General features: G+C 36.3%; 1 long non-coding RNA gene across 1 annotated transcript; it reads right to left on the bottom strand.

The window, feature by feature from the left end:
* Positions 1 to 13,883: 13,883 nt before the first annotated feature.
* Positions 13,884 to 16,063, bottom strand: LOC137729429 (uncharacterized). Its single transcript, XR_011067996.1, has 3 exons — positions 15,465 to 16,063; positions 14,355 to 14,423; positions 13,884 to 13,973 (listed from the first exon to the last, which is right to left on the bottom strand). It is a non-coding gene; the product is annotated as an uncharacterized lncRNA (long non-coding RNA).
* Positions 16,064 to 20,409: the final 4,346 nt, after the last annotated feature.

Here is a 20,409-nt window from a genome sequence, read left to right as displayed (position 1 = left end):
ACTGCGATTCTGAAAGTGTTCTTTGGTTTTCTATTGACAGAAAATTTGAAATCAATACAAAAGTAACAGTGCATTTATAGTAATCACAATACTGCAATGCCCAAAGTGCTCTTTAGTTAAACCAAAGATAATGTCTACAATACTGCAATGACCAGAAAAGGAAATGTCTATTGAAATAACTAAAGGAACAAAAATAATTTAAAATTCAAAAAACTGAAGAGCCTTCAGATCTCATAGCTATATCTGGTCATTGCCAGTTAACTGTGGATTATCACTATGAACCTCTTCACATCTACAACTATACAAGCAAGAGAGGGAGAGGGAGAGGGGGAGAGAGAGAAAGAGAGAGAGAGAGAGGATGGTGGTGTTGATGGTGACAGCAACTAGTACAGGAAAATGAAAGAAAAGGCTCCTAATAACAATCCACAGAACCGCTCCATAAATGAGCTTACCATCATTAGGCAAATAAAAATTGAACCACCTTTCAGAAGCAGCAAAAAAGCTATATCAAAGAACATGGTAATGACCCAAAATAATTCAAGAAAAAGAAAGACTATAGACAGTATAACTCATTAGCACATCATCACTATTTCAGGGGTCATAAATAACTTGACCAGTAATTTCCACTGCCCAGAGACCACTGCATGTACCATCATTCCCCACAATCAAATAACAGTTATAACCCAACCCCAAATGCCAATTAAACAAGCACTCCACTCTGAACTATGCCATTATAAACTTCTAGCACAAATGAAAATAAACCATCATCGAAACAACTTAATATCAAAGGCCTAACACCCAGTCAAGAAAAATACAGATTTTTATGAAACAACAGTTTGAAAAAAAAGAACAGTACAGACAATCAGCCCATATAAAAAGCATAATTATGAAAGAAACAAAATTTGGGGCCCAAACGCACATGCGGGGTCAAAGTAACTTGCAAAATTTGGAATGCAGGGAGGGATAAATCCCCAAATAGGTAATTGAAAATAGTAAGTTGTATGAAAATGCCCTCAGATCACATAGCAATAAGTCATTTCCAGTTCATGGCCTATGGCGTTCCTCAAAAGCCTTCATACTCCACAATGCAGCACCAACGTATGTACGTGTGTATGTATGTATATATATTATAGAGGGAGAGAGGCGGTGCTTGTGGTTAGTACGGGATAATGAAGAATCAACCACGTTTGCCACTCTTTAGGTTTTCAACTTTCCATCACTGGTCATCATATTTGAACCAGAAGATAAAGTGAATCAAAATGTATAACCATCTTTCAACCAAAACAATCTACAATAACAGCTTTGTAGGAAATAAAATCACTCAGTAACAATGAAAGAGTGAAATGTCGGAATAACTAATACAGGTATAGTATTCTTCTCGTTTCAAGTGCAGGTACCGACTTTTTAACAAAAATGTTTTAGTTGCAAGAAAATAACAGAAATAACAAACCGGCTCTTTCCTTCCCTCCAATCCCATTTGGAACACATGGATTCAGTCCAATATTCTCTCTCAAGGCCCATACCGCTCCTCCCTCTTTTCCTTTCTACCCACTCTCTCTCTCCCCCCTCATTTTTCTCTCTGCTCCCTACCCCCTCTTTTTAACCTTGACAATGGCAGCCGCAAAGATGCTGATGTGTGGTGGCGCATGCAGATTTTAGTCTCTCTCTGATCTGCACGCGGTGAAAGGATCTTAGGAAGCAGTCTCCATGCCCCCTCTCTCTAACCTTGACAATGGCAGGCGCGAACATGGTGATGCGGGGTGACGCACGCAAATTTCAGTCTCTCTCTAATTTGCACGCGGTGAAAGGATCCCAGGAAGCAGTTGAGAAAGCCAAAGAGAATCTCGCCAGAAACATCGAGCATCTCAAGCTATGGACTCACGCCTACCTACAGACCAAGAAAGACCTAGAACTAGCCATCGATCTTGGCAAGGAGCACCACTGGAACACTTCTTTCAGCGCCAGCTGCAGTAACCCTCAACGCAAGGTTATGAAGGAACTTGCAGACGAGTTCGAGGTCGATCTAAATTCGAAAGAATGACCGACATCGTGGAGATGAGCAATAAGGCATCCATTGTGCAGCAACAGGGAAAGAAGGGAAAAGCGAAAAGGGGAAAGGGCATATAGACAGAGGAACAATTGTCAAGCCCCGAACCCGACATACGTCTAGAATTGACACTTGATGTCACCAGGTACCAGTACATCTATCATGCCCTGCCTCCAAGAAATAGACAAAACACTACTCGAAGTCCAATTGCGTAGTAATGTTTCGTATACTTTATGGCTACATCTAATCTCCTTGTTAGACTACCTACATACCCTAAATAGAGATCAAGTCATTCGTAATTTACCTATTATTAAACTCTAAACCTTTCTCAACATACTTCCTAGCAGAAAACATAGAGTACCCCACTATATAACAACTATATATATACTAAGATTTGTCATTTCGTCATTCACATATATCACATGTTTTCCAACACCATACCACAAACATGTCCATTAATAAATTCATGAGTCAAAGATACACAATATTATCATTTAATTATGTTAATCAATCAATGAGATAACACATCATTCCACAAATTTAATCAAAGAACTCTACATAATTCCCAACTTGGATTATAAGTAATAACATGGTAAATCCATTCGGACCCGGGGCTTTCAGACGCCCCAGCTGGAAAGATGCCAATTTAATTTCATCAACTAAGACAGGCATTGTGAGAGTATCATTCATTTTAGTTGTGACCCTCGGTAAAAGACACTCCAAAACCGAGCCTCAGAGTGTAAGATGGAGAAATATCTCTTAATGTGAAATTACTAAAATACCCTTGATGTTTAAAAATTTGTAGAAATTTCGGTTTAGTTCCGAATTCAATTCCGCTTGCACCCACGCGTTCATAGCAACAAGTGCAACGTGAACCAATTAAAAGAACAATTATTACATGCCATAAAGCGAAAGTCAATGGAAGTCGACACTTTCTTTGTTAGGGGCAATTTTGTAAATTTAACTAATTAGAACGTAAATTTAAAGACAAGTTGTTGCATCCCTATCATTCAATAAGTTGATTGATGAACCCTATCATTCAATGAGTAGCAACGGCTTTAGGTGGTCTCATCTACCAACAATGACTTTAGGTGGTCTTATTCTCCTCATGTTCATGCTCAAATCAGGAAAGTGCTTCGAAAAAGAAGGGCCACGTCCTAGAACCCCTTCCTTCTGGGACTATTTGGCAGTCTATGGTTCAACATACAAAGGCAGCTAAATCTTCAAAAACATCCAAAGCCTCAGCCAGATGGATCCACTCCCGTTTAATGCATTTTGAGGAGTTTTGCAGTATTAGAATCATTAAAGCCATACTTTCCTTTGAAGTAAGCGATGAAACTGAAGAATGTCATAGCCCGCATGATCAACAGTGAATTCTGCAGTTTTTTTTTTTTTTTTTTTCACATTTTCACAGTATTATCGCCATGACCGTATGCATAATTCGGCAAACACCTACAATCCCGTGCCTACCAGAAATCAACTCTTTTACAGCAGCAAATTTCACATAATGTTGTGGAAACATATCCTCATTATTCGTAAATCAACAAATGTCAAAGACCAAACCATCAAGATACATGATGAGTAGATTTTATATTGCATATTTAACCATATTCTTAGTATATTTTGGTTAATATTTTGGAAGAATTTTTGATACTTTGATTCGTATTTCCAATATAGGACTTTCAACTTCCTCTAAAGCAAAACGTGGTCAAATGGACGAATTTTGGAGTAATTCTAGTTGGAGGACGTTCGTGAGTCAGTTGGCTAGATTGTGTCAAAATATCAGATTTTTCCACTAGGCAGTGATTTTCTGGCAATAAAATAAATTAGCAATGTGCAGTGCTGGAATAGTGACGTTTTGGGCTTGAATTGCGTTTTTGGGGCTCAAGATGACCTTGAATGGGTTTGTGGCCTTCCGGATTTGTGTTCAAAATGTCCTGATCTTTAAAACAAGCTATATTGAGCCAGATTTGGAGGATGTCTGAGGCTAAAACATGGCTGGACAAGTATTTGGCATATTCTCCTAGCATAATTAGAACTTTATTTTCTAAGTTATTTTTATTTATTATTTAGTTTCCTAGTTGGAATAAGAGACCTATATTTTAGGGTTTATGCGATGGCTTAGCAAATATATTGCTTTGCCATTGTTAGTCTGAGGTTACGCTTTTCTTTATGCAACTTTGGAGACAAAGATAATTGCTCGGGTTCTTGGAGATTTTCTACTTTAAGGTATTTTCAATCATTTTCTTAATAATATTTTATATGATTTCAATTATGAATATGCGTAACTAATCCATTTTGCTAGGGCGAAACCTTAAGCCTTAACATGTACATATGATTTTTATTTAATTGCTTATGATTGATTGCATGCACACTTTGAATTATTGATCACCATGATTAAAACTATGTAATTGTCTTAATGCCTGATCACCATTTGGATATTTAGAAAAGTGATTTGATGCAATTTTGGTCAGAAGGTTCCCTGAAATTGACGTTGGCTTCTTGCGATTAATAATTGTAATTTCACTTAGGATGAACATCACGTCTTAAGGGTTGTATGGTTTTTCAAAGGATTTTCATAAAGCATAATGAGTCTCTCATGTTCAGATTTGATCCGAACGTCCAGACGGGTTGCATGTTAAATAAACATTCTATGTTGAAGGTTCCAAGTAGAATATAAATTAGGAAAACCTAAAATTCAAAGTGACGTGTGTAGATCATAAGTAATTGGTAAAAGTACATAGGATTGTTAGGTGATGGTAGAACCCTAGTGCTTTTATAAATTGGTATTTAAAACTCTTTTCTTTGGTCATATTAGTTTTTAATATTACCCAATTTCATAATCTCTTTTCTCTATTTTTAATTATAAGTATTTAATTAGAATTGTTTTTACATAAATTATCCAAATAGTCCTTGAGGAGAACTACCATGCATGAGCATCTATACCACAACATCTTTGTATTCTTGCAAGTATTTCATGTGATTTTGACCCTATTTGCATAGACATTAAAAATATTATCAATACATATTAACAGACTCCTTTGTTTGGTGTCACTCATAGAGTACGATTAATCATTAGCATAAAATCGTTTCAGTGATGAGTAGCGTAGGAAAAGTGCATAATTAAGATGCAAATACTAATTCGGGGCATACGGGGCTGCTTAATCTGGTGGGATCACTGTTCGAAGTAGCAAGAACTGTTTGCTTGTGACTTAATACCCCACATGTTTGCTGACTTTAGATTGCAAGGAACACATAGTTTCCTGTTTTGCCACAGAACAATCAATACGAATAAACGTTGAAATAAATTGATACTAACTTCGTATTCCAAAAAAAGGGTAGATGGAAGCACAAACCTGCATTTTTCCGAGATGTGTGTATTTGACTAGTCCACTGACCACTGTTCTGGTTTGTCCTTCACCAACATCAGTATCCGCCACGTAAAGTGAATCAGCATCAGGACGCTTCTCAGTTTTAGTAACGAGGCCAACGCAAATTTCAAGCCTACTAATAGAAAACCCGGCTTCAGCTGCAGATGTTGTGGGCTCTTGGTTTTTTCCGTTCCCCTACTGTCTGCCATAGCAATGGCCTCTTACTGTCTCAGACTAGATCCATTTATGTCGGAATAATTAATACAGGGTATAGTATTCTTTTCGTTTCAAGTGCAGGTACCCACACTCAGGATAAGCTATGTATTTTTTTTTTCTTCTTTTTTTTCCCAGTTACAAGGAGATGTTGCGTGTTACATAGTGCCAACAACACCAAACCACGACACCAAAAAACACCTGGACACTAAGGGTGCATTTGGAATAGGGGGATTGAGATGGGGCTTGAAGCTAGGAATGGAATTAAGATACCACGACATTACTAAAGTCCTCAGTTTGGGGTACTTAAACTCCACCACCACAACCACTCATACTTACAAAGTGATGCATCCAAGATTACGAGCAAATAGATTAGAAATTCAGTGAAATCATATTATTCTAAATAGGTTAGTCAAACAAGACATCCTCAAATCTTGGAGGATCTAAATCATGTGTTTCTAAATCCCATCATTTTGAAATTTCATGGTATTTTCACTTATCTCGTTCACAATATCATGAGGCATTATGTCACATTACTTAACGTTACTGATCACTCACAAAGAAGCATTGCAACAATTTTCCACCATGTAAAAGACAACACAACATTAAACAGGATATATCGTTTTCCACATGTGAATGTGAATGTCTTTTTGGTGTGTGCAAGTGCAAATGCAGTCTATAAACAGGATATATCGTCTTTTACATGTGAACCAGAACATAGAGAATCCAACCTTGAAAAACAAAACCAAATGGTAAGTGCAAGTGCAGCCTATAAACTTATCCCAAAACCAGATCACTTAGCATCCAAAAGCATCAAAACCAAATGGTAATGACCCAAATAATTCAAGAAAAAGAAAGACTTGATACAGAATGTAGCATCCAAAAGCATCAAAACCAAATGGTAATGACCCAAATAATTCAAGAAAAAGAAAGACTTGATACAAAATGTAACTCATCATTAGCACAACATTACCACACCAAAGGCTAGTGCTCCAACCTTGAAAAATAACTTGACAAGCATCACTACTTCAAAGGTTCGTGCCCCTCAGATCTCACACCTTTGAATGAGTCATTTACAGTTCACAGCTAGTGACGTTCCTCAAAAGCGGACAATATCGTGTTACGACAGAATCGAGACTGAGATGTGACAATAGTTCCTCAAACAAAGGTGCAGAGGAGATCTATTGTTTTGGTTTTTCTGTGTAAATGGATTTTGGATTTTGCGGGCATTAGATCTATTTATGTGATTTTCTGTTATATTTAAAAGATTTTATATAAAAAAATGACATTTATGAAAGTGAGTGTTAAATTTTGATTATTATTGATAAATTCTCCTTCTTTCATTATATTGATGAGTTATTTGTTAGTGTCTTACAAATGTGATTTAAATATGAATTCAATATCAGTAGTATGCTTATTATGTCATCAATTTAATAAAAAATCAAAGATTATTATTAAACTGTAGAAATAGATTAAGGAATTGTTATTAGCACTCCAAAAATCTCATTTGGCACTTCAAACTTTCTATAATTAGAAAGAAAAATATATTTGTGAGATTTGTGAAATAAGATTTTTAAAATGCTACTAATAGTTGTCATAAATTAATACAATTTCAATATTTAGAAAAATCACATCAAAGATGTAAAGGGTGAAACGCAGTTGGCTTCTGTTTGTCTCTATCTCAAAGACAGAAACCCATCATTCACTCAATCAAATATTATATCTAAGTTTGATCACTTCAAACAATTAAGCACATGTTAAAGAAGGGAAAATGGTAACAAAGATAAACAAATTGCAGCTTTCATTTTTTTTTCATTCAGCTCTTGAGGGGAACATGAGCATTTGATTCTCTTTTAGAATGGGTCAAATTGTTAAATGAATTGATGGATTGTTGGGGGGGTGGTGGGTGTTGGGGTTAGTGTGGAGAGAGAATTCTCGCCAGATCCTCTTTGTGATGATCCCGATAATCTTTCAATCATATCAATTTTATCGTATATCGTGCGATCAGAATTTAAAAAAAAAAAAAAAAAGAAATTTAAAATTGAATATAAACAATATCTAACTAAGACGACAACACCACCACCATAAAGAGCAGATGGCTACTCTTGACGACAGAAATATAGGAAGTGGAGATGCTCATAATGAAAATCAAAAGCATACCCAAGAACATGAGTCTGCATCATTGGGCCAATGTGTAAACCTATACTGCAGCATATATGCAAAAACCACTGCTTCATAGTTTCGCATTTGTTGCACCAACAAAGCGAAAAGAAAACAAAGCCACATGTAAGTTCATAACAATTTTCAGTTGATCGAGGCCTCGTAAAATTTGTTGAGTTAGCATTGCAAGGGCACCTTTGAGAGGAATGGACTGTACGACTGAATGGGTAAAACATGTAACTATTGAGAACGTATAAATCAATACAACACAACTATAGCAATAAATTCAAATAGCCATGAAAATAAGTATCTAGTCATCACGGTCACAAGCTCGATTGTAAACCTCAACAGATCTTCAATCGTACAAGCAAGAACATAAAAAAGAGTAATTTAGCATGTCGCTTTGTAAACATAAAACACAACAAACATTACACAGATTTGTGCGTACTAAATCTATAAGCATACAAAAGACTCTAAAATAACTGCTTTCTTGGATAAAAGAGGAATCTAAGAAAAAAAAAAGTAAAATTTTTGCAAAAGAGATTCAGATTCTCTGTGTGAGAAAAACAAGCTCTAAGGATTTTGGGTCTAGAGGGAGCTTGTGTTATAAACACTATACTGCAATGCCCAAAATGCTCTTCAGTTAAACCAGAGATAAAAGTGTACAACACTGCAAACCAAAGAAAAGAACATGTCTATAAAAATAACTAAAGGAACAAAAAAAATTTAAAATTCAAAAGGGAAAAAATTGTTAAGAGCCTTCAGATCTCATAGCTATATCGGGTCATTGCCAGTTAGCCGTGGATTATGACAACGAACCTGTTCAAATCTTAAACCATACAAGCCACAGAGAGAGAGAGAGAGAGAGAGAGAGAGAGAGAGAGAGAGAGAGAGAGTTAAAGAAAGAAGAGGGGAGAGAGAGAGAGAGAGAGAGGATGGGTTGTTATTGACGACGGCGACTTGTACAGCAAAAGTGATAGAAAAGACTCCTAATAACAATCCACGGAACTGCTCCAAAAATGAGTTTTCCATCATTAGGCAAATAAAAACTGAACTACCTTTCAGAGGCAGCAAATTAATTATATTAGAGAACACTAGATAATAAGCCCGCGTGTTGCGGCGGGAACCAACTGCCATGAATGAATAGAGGGACACATGAGTGAATGAGGTCAATAAGATAAGCAGCTTAGATTTTATATGCATTCAACTGAGTATGGCTTATTCAGGTACACCAAGAATCGACACTATATTTGAAATGAATTTGGTGGATTAGAAACACAATAATCCCACGCAACTAAGATCATCTAATACTTTCAACACTATTTGCAACTCAACTACAATACCTATTATTGATTAAGAATTAATTCCTAACCCATTACTCAAAAACCTAAATTTCATAAGAAAATGAAGAAAAAAAAATGAGCAAAACTTTTGGTAAAACTCAATAATTGTTTCTAAATATACCTTCTCAGAATTTCAGCACTGCTTTGATGATCTATAAAGAAGGCAGCTTTGGATAGTTTGGAATCAAAGTAAGGCATAAATTTTGGTCGCGGCGAACTCGTCCCAGAACTTCAGAAACCCAAATAAAAAATATGATGATTAAGTAGAGCAGCAAATGATTACACATATGTATAATAATATATATAGAGATAAACACACAAACACAAATTAATGTTTCAATTTGTATCTTATCAAAAGCTTAAACCTCCAACTAATCATTCTCTCCCAGAGGCCATCAGAAATGTGATTCTTCTGAGAATCGATGTTTAAGGAGAGGATTTGTTCGTCCCCGGGAAACCACAAATACAATCAAATAAGCTGCCAAAAGAACATTAATAAATGAAAAATACAAAACAAAGAAATAATGAGAAACCAAAATATGCATCTCAAAATCTAATCACTTTTTAGCCTGCTAGCCATTTTTAGTTGAATTTAGGCAATTAAACCATGACTCAGCACATGAATGAAGTGAGAGCGTGAAAGATAAGTGGGATAAGCTAAAAGTCATCCTCGAGTCATGCATTAACTTTCAAACTGTTCCAAAATAGCTAACATCTTTAACAAATGAATAACTTAAATGCTTAAGTTAGCCATAGGAAGCCTGCAGAACAAAGTTAAGCATGAAGAATGAACAAAATGACAGACAGATTTAAACAGTATACCAAAAAAGGCGTGCAACACTGAATTCTTCTCAACTTACCTATTTAGTGAGTTATTGGACCTATTTAGAGAGTTACTGGACTGAAATGAAGCCAACTCTGCAACAGAGAAACAAATGGAAAAGTCAAAATCCAGAAATCCAAGTTTAACTCAATCAAATATAATAACCAATCAAAGTTGCAAGCTCCAAATACTCAGCAACGTAGACAAAGAAATTTGTTTTTCAAAGACTTAATTTGTCCTCTATTTTATTAATTATCGTTTGGGAAAGGAAATTTGAGACACCACCTTATCAAAGACAACCATATATGCATTTAAGTCATGGTACAATGGGCGGCATTCGCTGCTGCAGTGATCTAATGCTTTGGCAATGTTCAGAGCACCTGTTAGTCGTATAGCCCACTCAATGGTCTGATTCTCCCCTGTCAAGGAAGTGTGAGGTGAATTTATACCTGAAGCGCTTTGAAAAGATATAGGCAATAAACTTCAGAGATCACTTGTTAGGAATATGAGAATGGGGAAAAGCAAAATAGCAGTCACAATTTGAAATGAAAATAGCATACATGTAGATAACAAATCAGCTTTGGGAAAGTGGTTTGAGATCAGAATATTATGCTCAAGCAGATCAAATGCATTCTTCAAAGCGATGAATGACAAAAAAAAAAGCAATATCTTATGTAAAAGAAGAGAAAATTATATCTTTGCAGGACTGGCCTCATCCAAAAGTCTAGCCAAAACAACATCTTAAAAGTAGTAGTCGAAAGTAAGAATTGAAACTGAAGAAATGGGAAAAACAAAATGGTTAAACAGAAAACAGGCAACTTTGAAATATCCAACTTTATATGTCAGGTTTATCTTTTGACAACATCATAGCATCTTTAATTGGTATGGCCTGTGCAAAATGAAATTGTCAATCCTGATTCACAGAGAAGAAAAAATCAACTCCCTTATAAATTAAGATGCTATCCAACATCCCTAGTCCTTATTAGCCCCCAATCCCAACAGAAAATCCCGACAGCACAAACATTATTAGTCCTAACAATGTATAAATCTATATGCACACATATATTCACACAAAAATATATTTACGCAGATATATTTATATACACGGACAACATTGAGTTCAATCCAAATCTATAGTCCAAAAAATGTACTAAACACATAATAAACATAAATCCAATGTACCTCCAACAGAGACTTGAACCATCTTTCGAGAGTCACCATACCTTTCCTTTGCCCTTTTTCTCTTTCTAATCTCTGTAGATTTTATCTGGAAACATAAATAAACTACAAAATCACAACTCGCTTATATTGGATCAATGTTTTGCTCTGAAATCTCTATTTTAGACTTAGTATTGAGAAACGAAAAGTCTTAAATGCAAAAGATAACTCATTCATCACAAAGCAAGAATACATTTGCAGTAACTGTTTAAATCAGAACATATGATTATCATGAATTGCAGCATTAGCATTCTAATTAGAAACTTGTAGCCATAAAATTGAACATTTCACTACCGTGTTTGATCGCATCAAAACAATCCGATTATCGATAATTACCATAGCAGAAGCTTGAATTTCTCTGGCAGTCATATCCAAAGCAAGTGCTTAACCTTACACCATCCAATTTTCGCTAATCAGATTTAAACTTAAAACCAAATCATTAACAGCATCATTATATTAAAATTAAATCATTAGCAGCAGCATTATTAACTGCTTAATTAAACTAAATCATTAACAGCAAAACTATTAACTGATTAATTAATTGACATTCAAAAAATAAAATAAAAAGTGATTAATTAACAAATAACAATAACAAAAATTACAAATTTACCCGCAACGTAATCCATGGCGGTGGATTGCGGAACATCGCGAGCTTTCTGAGAGATGATCACCGCCACCTCATCGTCCAACGATAACAGAGGGTGAGGGACTTCGATCGTGCCGCTGTTCATCAAGTAAGACAACGTTGGTTTGAGGAAAAGCACGGGCTCCTTCACAAATCAGAATTAAGAGAGGAACTGGTTGCTTTGCATTCTTCGCAACCCACAGTTTTCCCTCATATCTGAAAGTTCCCAAGAAAGTTAAAAGAGCAGAAGGAAATAATAACTGAGCATTCTCCATGTTCCACATAAAGCTCATAATTAATTTTAGAAAATAACGTACTTGGCACGAATAAATTTCTCCGTCCCACTTCTGTCAAAATTTGGTGGCAATTCTATTTCCCAATAACTGTTTCCCGTTTCATTACCCATGGCTGCACAAAAGTACATAGAGTTAACTAAGTTAACTAACAGGATAATGAATCAGAACATAGTGGTCAGTTAGAAAAGATTAAAAATACACAAAACAAGAACATGAACACTGAACTTATGTTTTCTAACAAATCAAAGCACCCTAATGACAAAACAATGGAAAATCACAAACCTGGAAGGTCCTCTTGCACTCATCAACCAAGACTCTGACCTGATTGAGCAGCTGCCGGACCATCTCTTGCCAATTCAAGAGCAAGCACACCATTAAAAATCTCAAAACAAACCGGAGCAGCTTGTTGGCCAAGCTCAGGTCATCAAACATGCCCTCCTTGAGTACTCGCTGCTGAGAATAACCTCATGGAATTACCTCGTGTGCATAAGGAAGAAACTGCAACTCAATGAGACAGACCACTGTAAAGTAACTCATGGTTCACACCCCAAATTATTAAAAAACAAATGCTAATCAATACACCAATGCAGATAACACACATTTCACCAGAGTAAATCCAATAAAATCACAAATCAATATAGGCATCTGTAAAGAATTTAAATAACCAAGAGATGGGTGAACGAATCAAAGAAGTTTGATTTTCACTTATATTCAATTCCAGTAAATTACTGATCAATTATACCAGTGCATTCATCAAATAAGCATTTCCAAAATACATACTTAGCAGATAAACATAACCTAAGGCACAAATTCATACGGATGGAGAAAATCAAGTTCCACAACCTACGAAAACAAAGTGGCAACTGAGAGACCGTTTGAGGGGTTTGAGACTGAGCTTCTTCAATCAACAACATACCTAGAACTCCCCAAGCTTTCAAATGGAAATTAAACATTTAAATAGCTTATATTAATTTAACAAATTCTTTATTTGTGGAGTAAATAATTTATAACCACCTATTTCCTGGTAGGAAAACAAATTCAATTTTAAAAAAGAAGTGTACTTTTTAGTTCAATTTCCACAGCCATAGTAATTTATGCGGACTAAAATTAAGATTAACCAATACATCCAATCAACTGCAACTAAACAACTTATAGTAATTTAATCTGTGTTTGTGGATATGAGAGAGAAAAAGAGAGAGAGAGAGAGAGAGAGAGAGAGTAATCTATTATAAAGCCAACCTTCTTTGAATTCACTTCTTGGTCCTCTTGTGGCTTATTACCAAAACTCTCCACTGCATTTGCAGTAATGCCCTCTGCTCCTCCTCCTGCAATAATTATCATTCCGTAAGTAACATAAGATGAACCAACATTTGAAAAGTATAAGCAGATGGACCAACACAGATAGAAAACACCTAAATTTACAGCAAGATGAAAGCTTAACGAAGAAAAAAATCTGGGTAAAAAATAGCTAAATTTACAGAGATATGCGAAAATAGGGTGCAAACATAATGTGCCTCTTTAATGTGGGTCAGTGAGGGTAAGAGAGTGCCCTCGGTGTTCTCACTCTCAGTGCAACCTTGCATGACAGATATGACCTTACTACCAGAATGGAAAGAAGCCGGTAAAACAGCATTGGTACTTACATTGGATATATGCAACCAAATCATCAGAATAATGCAGGGAAAAATAGAACCGAAACTCATTAGCATAATGCATAAAATATGGAATTGAGTACCATACAAATAAAAAAACGAATTTGAAGTTTTTGCATAACCGAAAATTATAACTTTGATATATGTACCCCAAGACTCCTGTGGGTCCCTGAACATTGCATGCATATGAAGATACCAAGATGCAGGCTAGCCAATCGTGGAGCTCTGCACCAAAAAATGGACACACTACAACAAATTAAAAAAAAAATGTTTAACACATCTGTTTGAGGTTACCCAAACGACATGCAGTATGAAAATATATAGGATGATGTTTAAATTGAAAATATATGTACTATTGCTGCAATGACATATCTGCAAATCAAAGTAATATTACAAAAATATATATATATATATATATATATATATATAGATATATATATTTCACCCACCTTACATAAAAATAAAACTCTGTAAAAAATTTTAATTTATAAAAAAAAAAAATGAAAGCTAAAATTATATTTAAGACCTAATATCAATTGGCAACTGTTAATTGACTACTCTCTTTGATGACATGCTTCAACTGAAACAAAGGTTCTAGGTAATTACATCTTTTATATGCATGCCTCTGTTTCTCCAAAGATCAGTGACGAAAAGCTTTCATCATCCTTTGTAGATCTGTAACAGAAACAAACAATGAGAAACATGTCATTCAATTCTTGATTGTTACTAAGACACTTAATGAGGATGGAATTAGAAGTATGTCATTGCATTTCTCGATTGTCATTCCAATATGGATGTTAATTGGACTCTATTAATATTGAACCTATCAGATGAGAAATTAAACAGAAGAAAAATCAAAAGTTTCTTAACTGAACATGCTCATGAAGGGGTAAAAGGTTGCTGATACAAAGAAAAAAGGACAGATTTTATCTACACATCACCATAAGAAAGAAAACGATCACAAAGTACTTTTTTTTCTTGGCAACTTCGTGGAACGGAAAGAAGCAGGATACATTAGGGGCAAAACAATCTTCTTACTCGTACATCAAAGCAAAAGAACAACCATTATATTAGTATGCCATTATCATCTGGGGAACAAATCCAATTGGCAGCTTTTACATACCAACAATTATAAGCAAAGTTTGGAATTCACAAAAAATACTGGGCAAATACTAACACTGACCTTTGAAAAAGCCGAACAACAACAAACTTTGACAAATTAACTACAACTAAATTCAGATGACATTCGATATATGAAGACATTCTGAGAAATCAAAGGCTCTGAAATCAATACCATATTTCATGTGCCTTTGACTGATAGTGAACCCAGCAGCAGAACCAGGATAAAAATTTGATTTAGAACCTTGCTATCTTTGTCCTTGTAAATATGATATTTTGGCAGCGGCAATATATCACCAAAAAAAAAAAAAAAACAAATATATCTGAACTCAAAGAAAATATAGAATGAACATAAAAAAAGCAAATTATGAACTTTTAGAAGCTAATTTCATTAGCAATTAAAGCAACCAAGCTCTCTCAACATCACGATTCAGAACCCCCAGGAACCCAGAAATTTAATGAAAATTTTTCTAATCATTCAATTGGATTAGACAAAATCATGAATTTTTTTCTAAAGCCCAATTATATTAAATCACAAATTTGAAGCAGATTTTGACATGCAATAAGTCAATAAGATAGGAATCGCTTCAGACTAACCTCGATGGCAGGGCCTCCGGAATCGCCCGATCCGAACCAAGCTCCTAGGTTATAGGGAGATGCCGTTGATGTGAAATTCAACACGCAAACCTTTGACGCAGCTGTGGCGCCTGGTGGTGGCGGGGGTTCCACACTGGGAGAGACTCCAGAAGAGGAATCTAGTTTTCTGGTTCAGAGAAAAGGAATGAAGGAAAATAGTGGAGAAGAGGGAAAACGCTGTTGAAATCTTGCAGGAAGAACCCTAGGTAGAGCTTTCGAAACCAACCCCTTTCTCTCCCTCGAATCGTACACCCCCTGTGACTCTGTCTGCCTGCAAACCGCATGCTTTCCTCTCACCAAATCTCTCTCTCTCTCTCCCTCCCTGTCTCTCTTCTCTCTCTGCTCGCTCGCTGTGTCTCTCCCGACGGCATGCTCTCACCGAGTCCCACTGCAGCTCACAAAGAAAGGAAATGAAAGTCGCTAACCCGCTCTGTATCTCTCTCCCTGCCCATCTCTCTCTGTAAAATGGGAGAAAATCCCACTAAATCTCTCTCACTCAGTCCAAACCCGTAGCTCCCATCTCTCTCCAATCTGTCAGGCCCTGTGTCTCCCTCCTCTCCGCTCGCCAGAGGCACACCCAGCTGTCTCTATAAATGAGCTTTCAGAAGCAGCAAATAAAAACTGAACCACCTTTCAGAAGCAGCAAAAAACTCATTAGCACAACATCACTATTTGAAGAAAAAGAAAGACTATAGACAGAGTATTACTCATTAGCACAACATCATCACTATTTCAGGGGTCATAAATAACTTGACCAGTAATTTCCACTGCCCAGAGACCACTGCATGTACCATCATTCCCCACAATCACATAACAGTTATAACCCAACCCCAAATGCCAATTAAACAAGCACTCCACTCTGAACTATGCCATTATAAACTTCTACCACAAATGAAAATAAACCATCATCGAAACAACTTAATATCAAAGGCCTAACACCCAGTCAAGAAAAATACAGGTTTTTATGAAACAACAGTTTGGAAAAAAGAACAGTACAGACAATCAGCCCATATAAAAAGCATAATTATGAAAGAAACAAAATTTGGGGCCCAAATGCACATGCGGGGTCAAAGTAACTTGCAAAATTTGGAATGCAAGGAGGGATAAATCCCCAAATAGGTAATTGAAAATAGTAAGTTGTATGAAAATGCCCTCAGATCACATAGCAATAAGTCATTTCCAGTTCATGGCCAATGGCGTTCGTCAAAAGCCTTCATACTCCACAATGCAGCACCAACGTATGTATGTGTGTATGTATGTATATATATTAGAGATAGAGAGGGGTGGTGCTTGTGGTTAGTACGGGATAATGAAGAATCAACCATGCTTGCCACTCTTTAGGTTTTCAACTTTCCATCACTGGGCATCATATTTGAACCAGAAGATAAAGTGAATCAAAATGTATAACCATCTTTCAACCAAAACAATCTACAATAACAGCTTTGTAGGAAATAAAATCAGTCAGTAACAATGAAAGAGTGAAATGTCGGAATAACTAATACAGGTATAGTATTCTTTTCGTTTCAAGTGCAGGTACCGACTCTTTAACAAAAATGTTTCAATTGCAAGAAAATAACAGAAATAACAAACCGGCTCTTTCCTTCCCTCCAATCCCCTTTGGAACACATGGATTCAGTCCAATATTCTCTCTCAAGAAAACCAGCCCAGACCGCTCCTCCCTCTTTTCCTCTCCACCCACTCTCTCTCCCCCCCCTCATTTTTCTCTCTGCTTCCTGCCCTCTCTCTCTGTAACCTTGACAATGGCAACTGCAAAGATGCTGATGCGTGGTGGCGCACACAGATTTCAGTCTCTCTCTGATCTGCACGCTGTGAGAGGATATCAGGAAGTAGTCTCCATGCCTCCTCTCTCTCCAACCTTGACAATGGCAGCCGCTAACATGGTGATGCGGGGTGGCGCACGCAGATTTCAGTCTCTCTCTGATCTGTACGCGGTGAAAGGATCCCATGAAGCAATTGAGAAAGCCAAAGAGGATCTCGCCAGAAACATCGAGCACCTCAAGCTATGGACTCACACCTACCTACAGACCAAGAAAGACCTAGAACTAGCCATCGATCTTGGCAAGGAGCACCACTAGAACACTTCTTTCAGCGCCAGCTGCAGTAACCTTTAACGCAAGGTTATGAAGGAACTTGCAGATGAGTCCGAGGTCGATCTGAAATTCAAAAGAATGACTGACATCGTGGAGATGAGCAATAAGGCATCCACTGTGCAACAACAGGGAAAGAAGGGAAGAGCGAAAAGGGGAAAGGGCAAATAGACAGAGGAACAATTGTCAAGCCCCGAACCCAACATACGTCTATCATGCCCTGCCTTCAAGAAATAGACAAAACACCACTCGAAGTCCAATTGTGTAGTAATTTTTCGTATACTTTATGGCTACATCTAATCTCCTTGTTAGACTACCTACATACCCTAAATAGAGATCAAGTCATTCGTAATTTACCTATTATTAAACTCTAAACCTTTCTTAAATTTACCTATAATTAAACTCTAAACCTTTCTCAGCATACTTCCTAGCAGAAAACATAGAGTACTCCACTATATAACAACTATATATATACTAAGATTTGTCATTTCGTCATTCACATATATCACATGCTTTCCAACACCATGCCACAAACATGTCCATTAATAAATTCATGAGTCAAAGATACACAATATTATCATTTAATTACGTTAATCAATCAATGAGATAACACATCATTCCACAAATTTAATCAAAGAACTCTACATAATTCCCTACTTGGATTATAAGTAATAACATGGTAAATCTATCCGGACCCAGGGCTTTCAGACGCCCCAGCTAGAAAGCTGCCAATTTAATTTCATCAACTGAGATAGGCATTGTGAGAGTATCATTCATTTTAGTTGTGACCCTCGGCGAAAGACGTTCCAAAACCGAGCCCCAAAGTGTAAGATGGACAAATATCTCTTAATGTGAAATTACTAAAATGCCCTTGATGTTTAAAAATTTGTAGAAACTTCGGTTTAGTTCCGAATTCAATTCCGCTTGCACCCACGCGTTCGTAGCAACAAGTGCAACGTGAACCAATTAAAAGAACAATTATTACATGCCATAAAGCGAAAGTCAATGGAAGTCGACACTTACTTTGTTAGGGGCAATTTTGTAAATTTAACTAATTAGAATGTAAATTTAAAGATAGGTTGTTGCAGCCCTATCATTCAATGAGTTGACTGATGAGCCCTATCATTCAATGAGTAGCAACGGCCATATGTGGTATTCAAGCTTAAGTGATGAAATATGTGGTCTCATCTACCAACAATGACTTTAGGTGGTCTTATTCTCCTCATGTTCCTGCTCAAATCAGGAAAGTACTTCGAAAAAGAAGGGCCACGTCCTAGAACCCCTTCCTTCTGTGACTATTTGGCAGTCTATGGTTCAACATACAAAGGCAGCTAAATCTTCAAAAGTATCCAAAGCCTCAGCCAGATGGATCCACTCCCATTTAATGCATTTTGAGGAGTTTTGCAGTATCATAATCATTAAAGCCATACTTGCCTTTGAAGCAAGCGATGAAACTGAAGAATGCCATAGGCCGCATGATCACCAGTGAATTCTGCAGTTTTTTTTTTTTTTTTTTTCACATTTTCACAGTATTATCGCCATGACCGTATGCATAATTCGGCAAACACCTACAATCCCGTGCCTACCAGAAATCAACTCTTTTACAACAGCAAGTTTCACATAATGATGTGGAAACATATCCTCATTATTCGTAAATCAACAAATGTCAGAGACCAAACCATCAAGATACATGATGAGTAGATTTTATATTGGATATTCAACCCTATTCTTAGTATATTTTGGTCAATATTTTGGAAGAATTTTTTATACTTTGATTCGCATTTCCAATATAGGACTTTCAACTTCCTCTAGAGCAAAACGTGGTCAAATGGACGAATTTTGGAGTAATTCTAGTTGGAGGACGTTCGTGAGTCAGTTGACTAGATTGTGTCAAAATATCAGATTTATCCACTAGGCGGTGATTTTCTGGCAATAAAATAAATTAGCGATGTGCAGTGCTGGAATAATGACGTTTTGGGCTTGAATTGCGTTTTTGGGGCTCAAGATGACCTTGAATGAGTTTGTGGCCTTCCGGATTTGTGTTCAAAATGTCATGATCTTTAAAACAAGCTATATTGAGCCAGATTTGGAGGATGTCTAAGGCTAAAACATGGCTGGACAAGTATTTGGCATATTCTCCTAGCATAATTAGAACTTTATTTTCTAAGTTATTTTTATTTATTATTTAGTTTCCTAGTTGGAATAAGATACCTATGTTTTAGGGTTTATGCGATGGCTTAGCAAATATATTGCTTTGCCATTATTAGTCTGAGGTTACGCTTTTCTTTATGCAACTTTGGAGACAAAGATAATTGCTCGGGTTCTTGGAGATTTTCTACTTTAAAGTGTTTTCAATCATTTTCCTAATAATATTTTATATGATTTCAATTATGAATATGCATAACTAATCCATTTTGCTAGGGCGAAGCCTTAAGCCTTAAGCCTTAGCATGAACATATGATTTTTATTTAAATGTTTATGATTGATTGCATGCACACTTTGAATTATTGATCACCATGATTAAAACTATTTAATTGTCTTAATGCCTAATCACCATTAGGATATTTAGAAAAGTAATTTGATGCAATTTTGATTAGAAGGTTCCCTAAAATTGACGCTGGCTTCTTGCGATTAATAATTGTAATTTCACTTAGGATGAACATCACATCTTAAGGGTTGTATGGTTTTTCAAAGAGTTTTCATAAAGCCTAATGAGTCTCTCATGTTCAGATTTGATCCGAACGTTTAGACGGGTTACATGTTAGATATACATTTGATGTTAGAGGTTCCAAGTAGAA

Source organism: Pyrus communis, chromosome 3, assembly GCF_963583255.1.
Source record: "Pyrus communis chromosome 3, drPyrComm1.1, whole genome shotgun sequence".
Taxonomy (NCBI): Eukaryota; Viridiplantae; Streptophyta; class Magnoliopsida; order Rosales; family Rosaceae; genus Pyrus; species Pyrus communis.
Note: the sequence above shows the minus strand (reverse complement) of the source record. Positions and strands in the feature narration are given on the sequence as shown.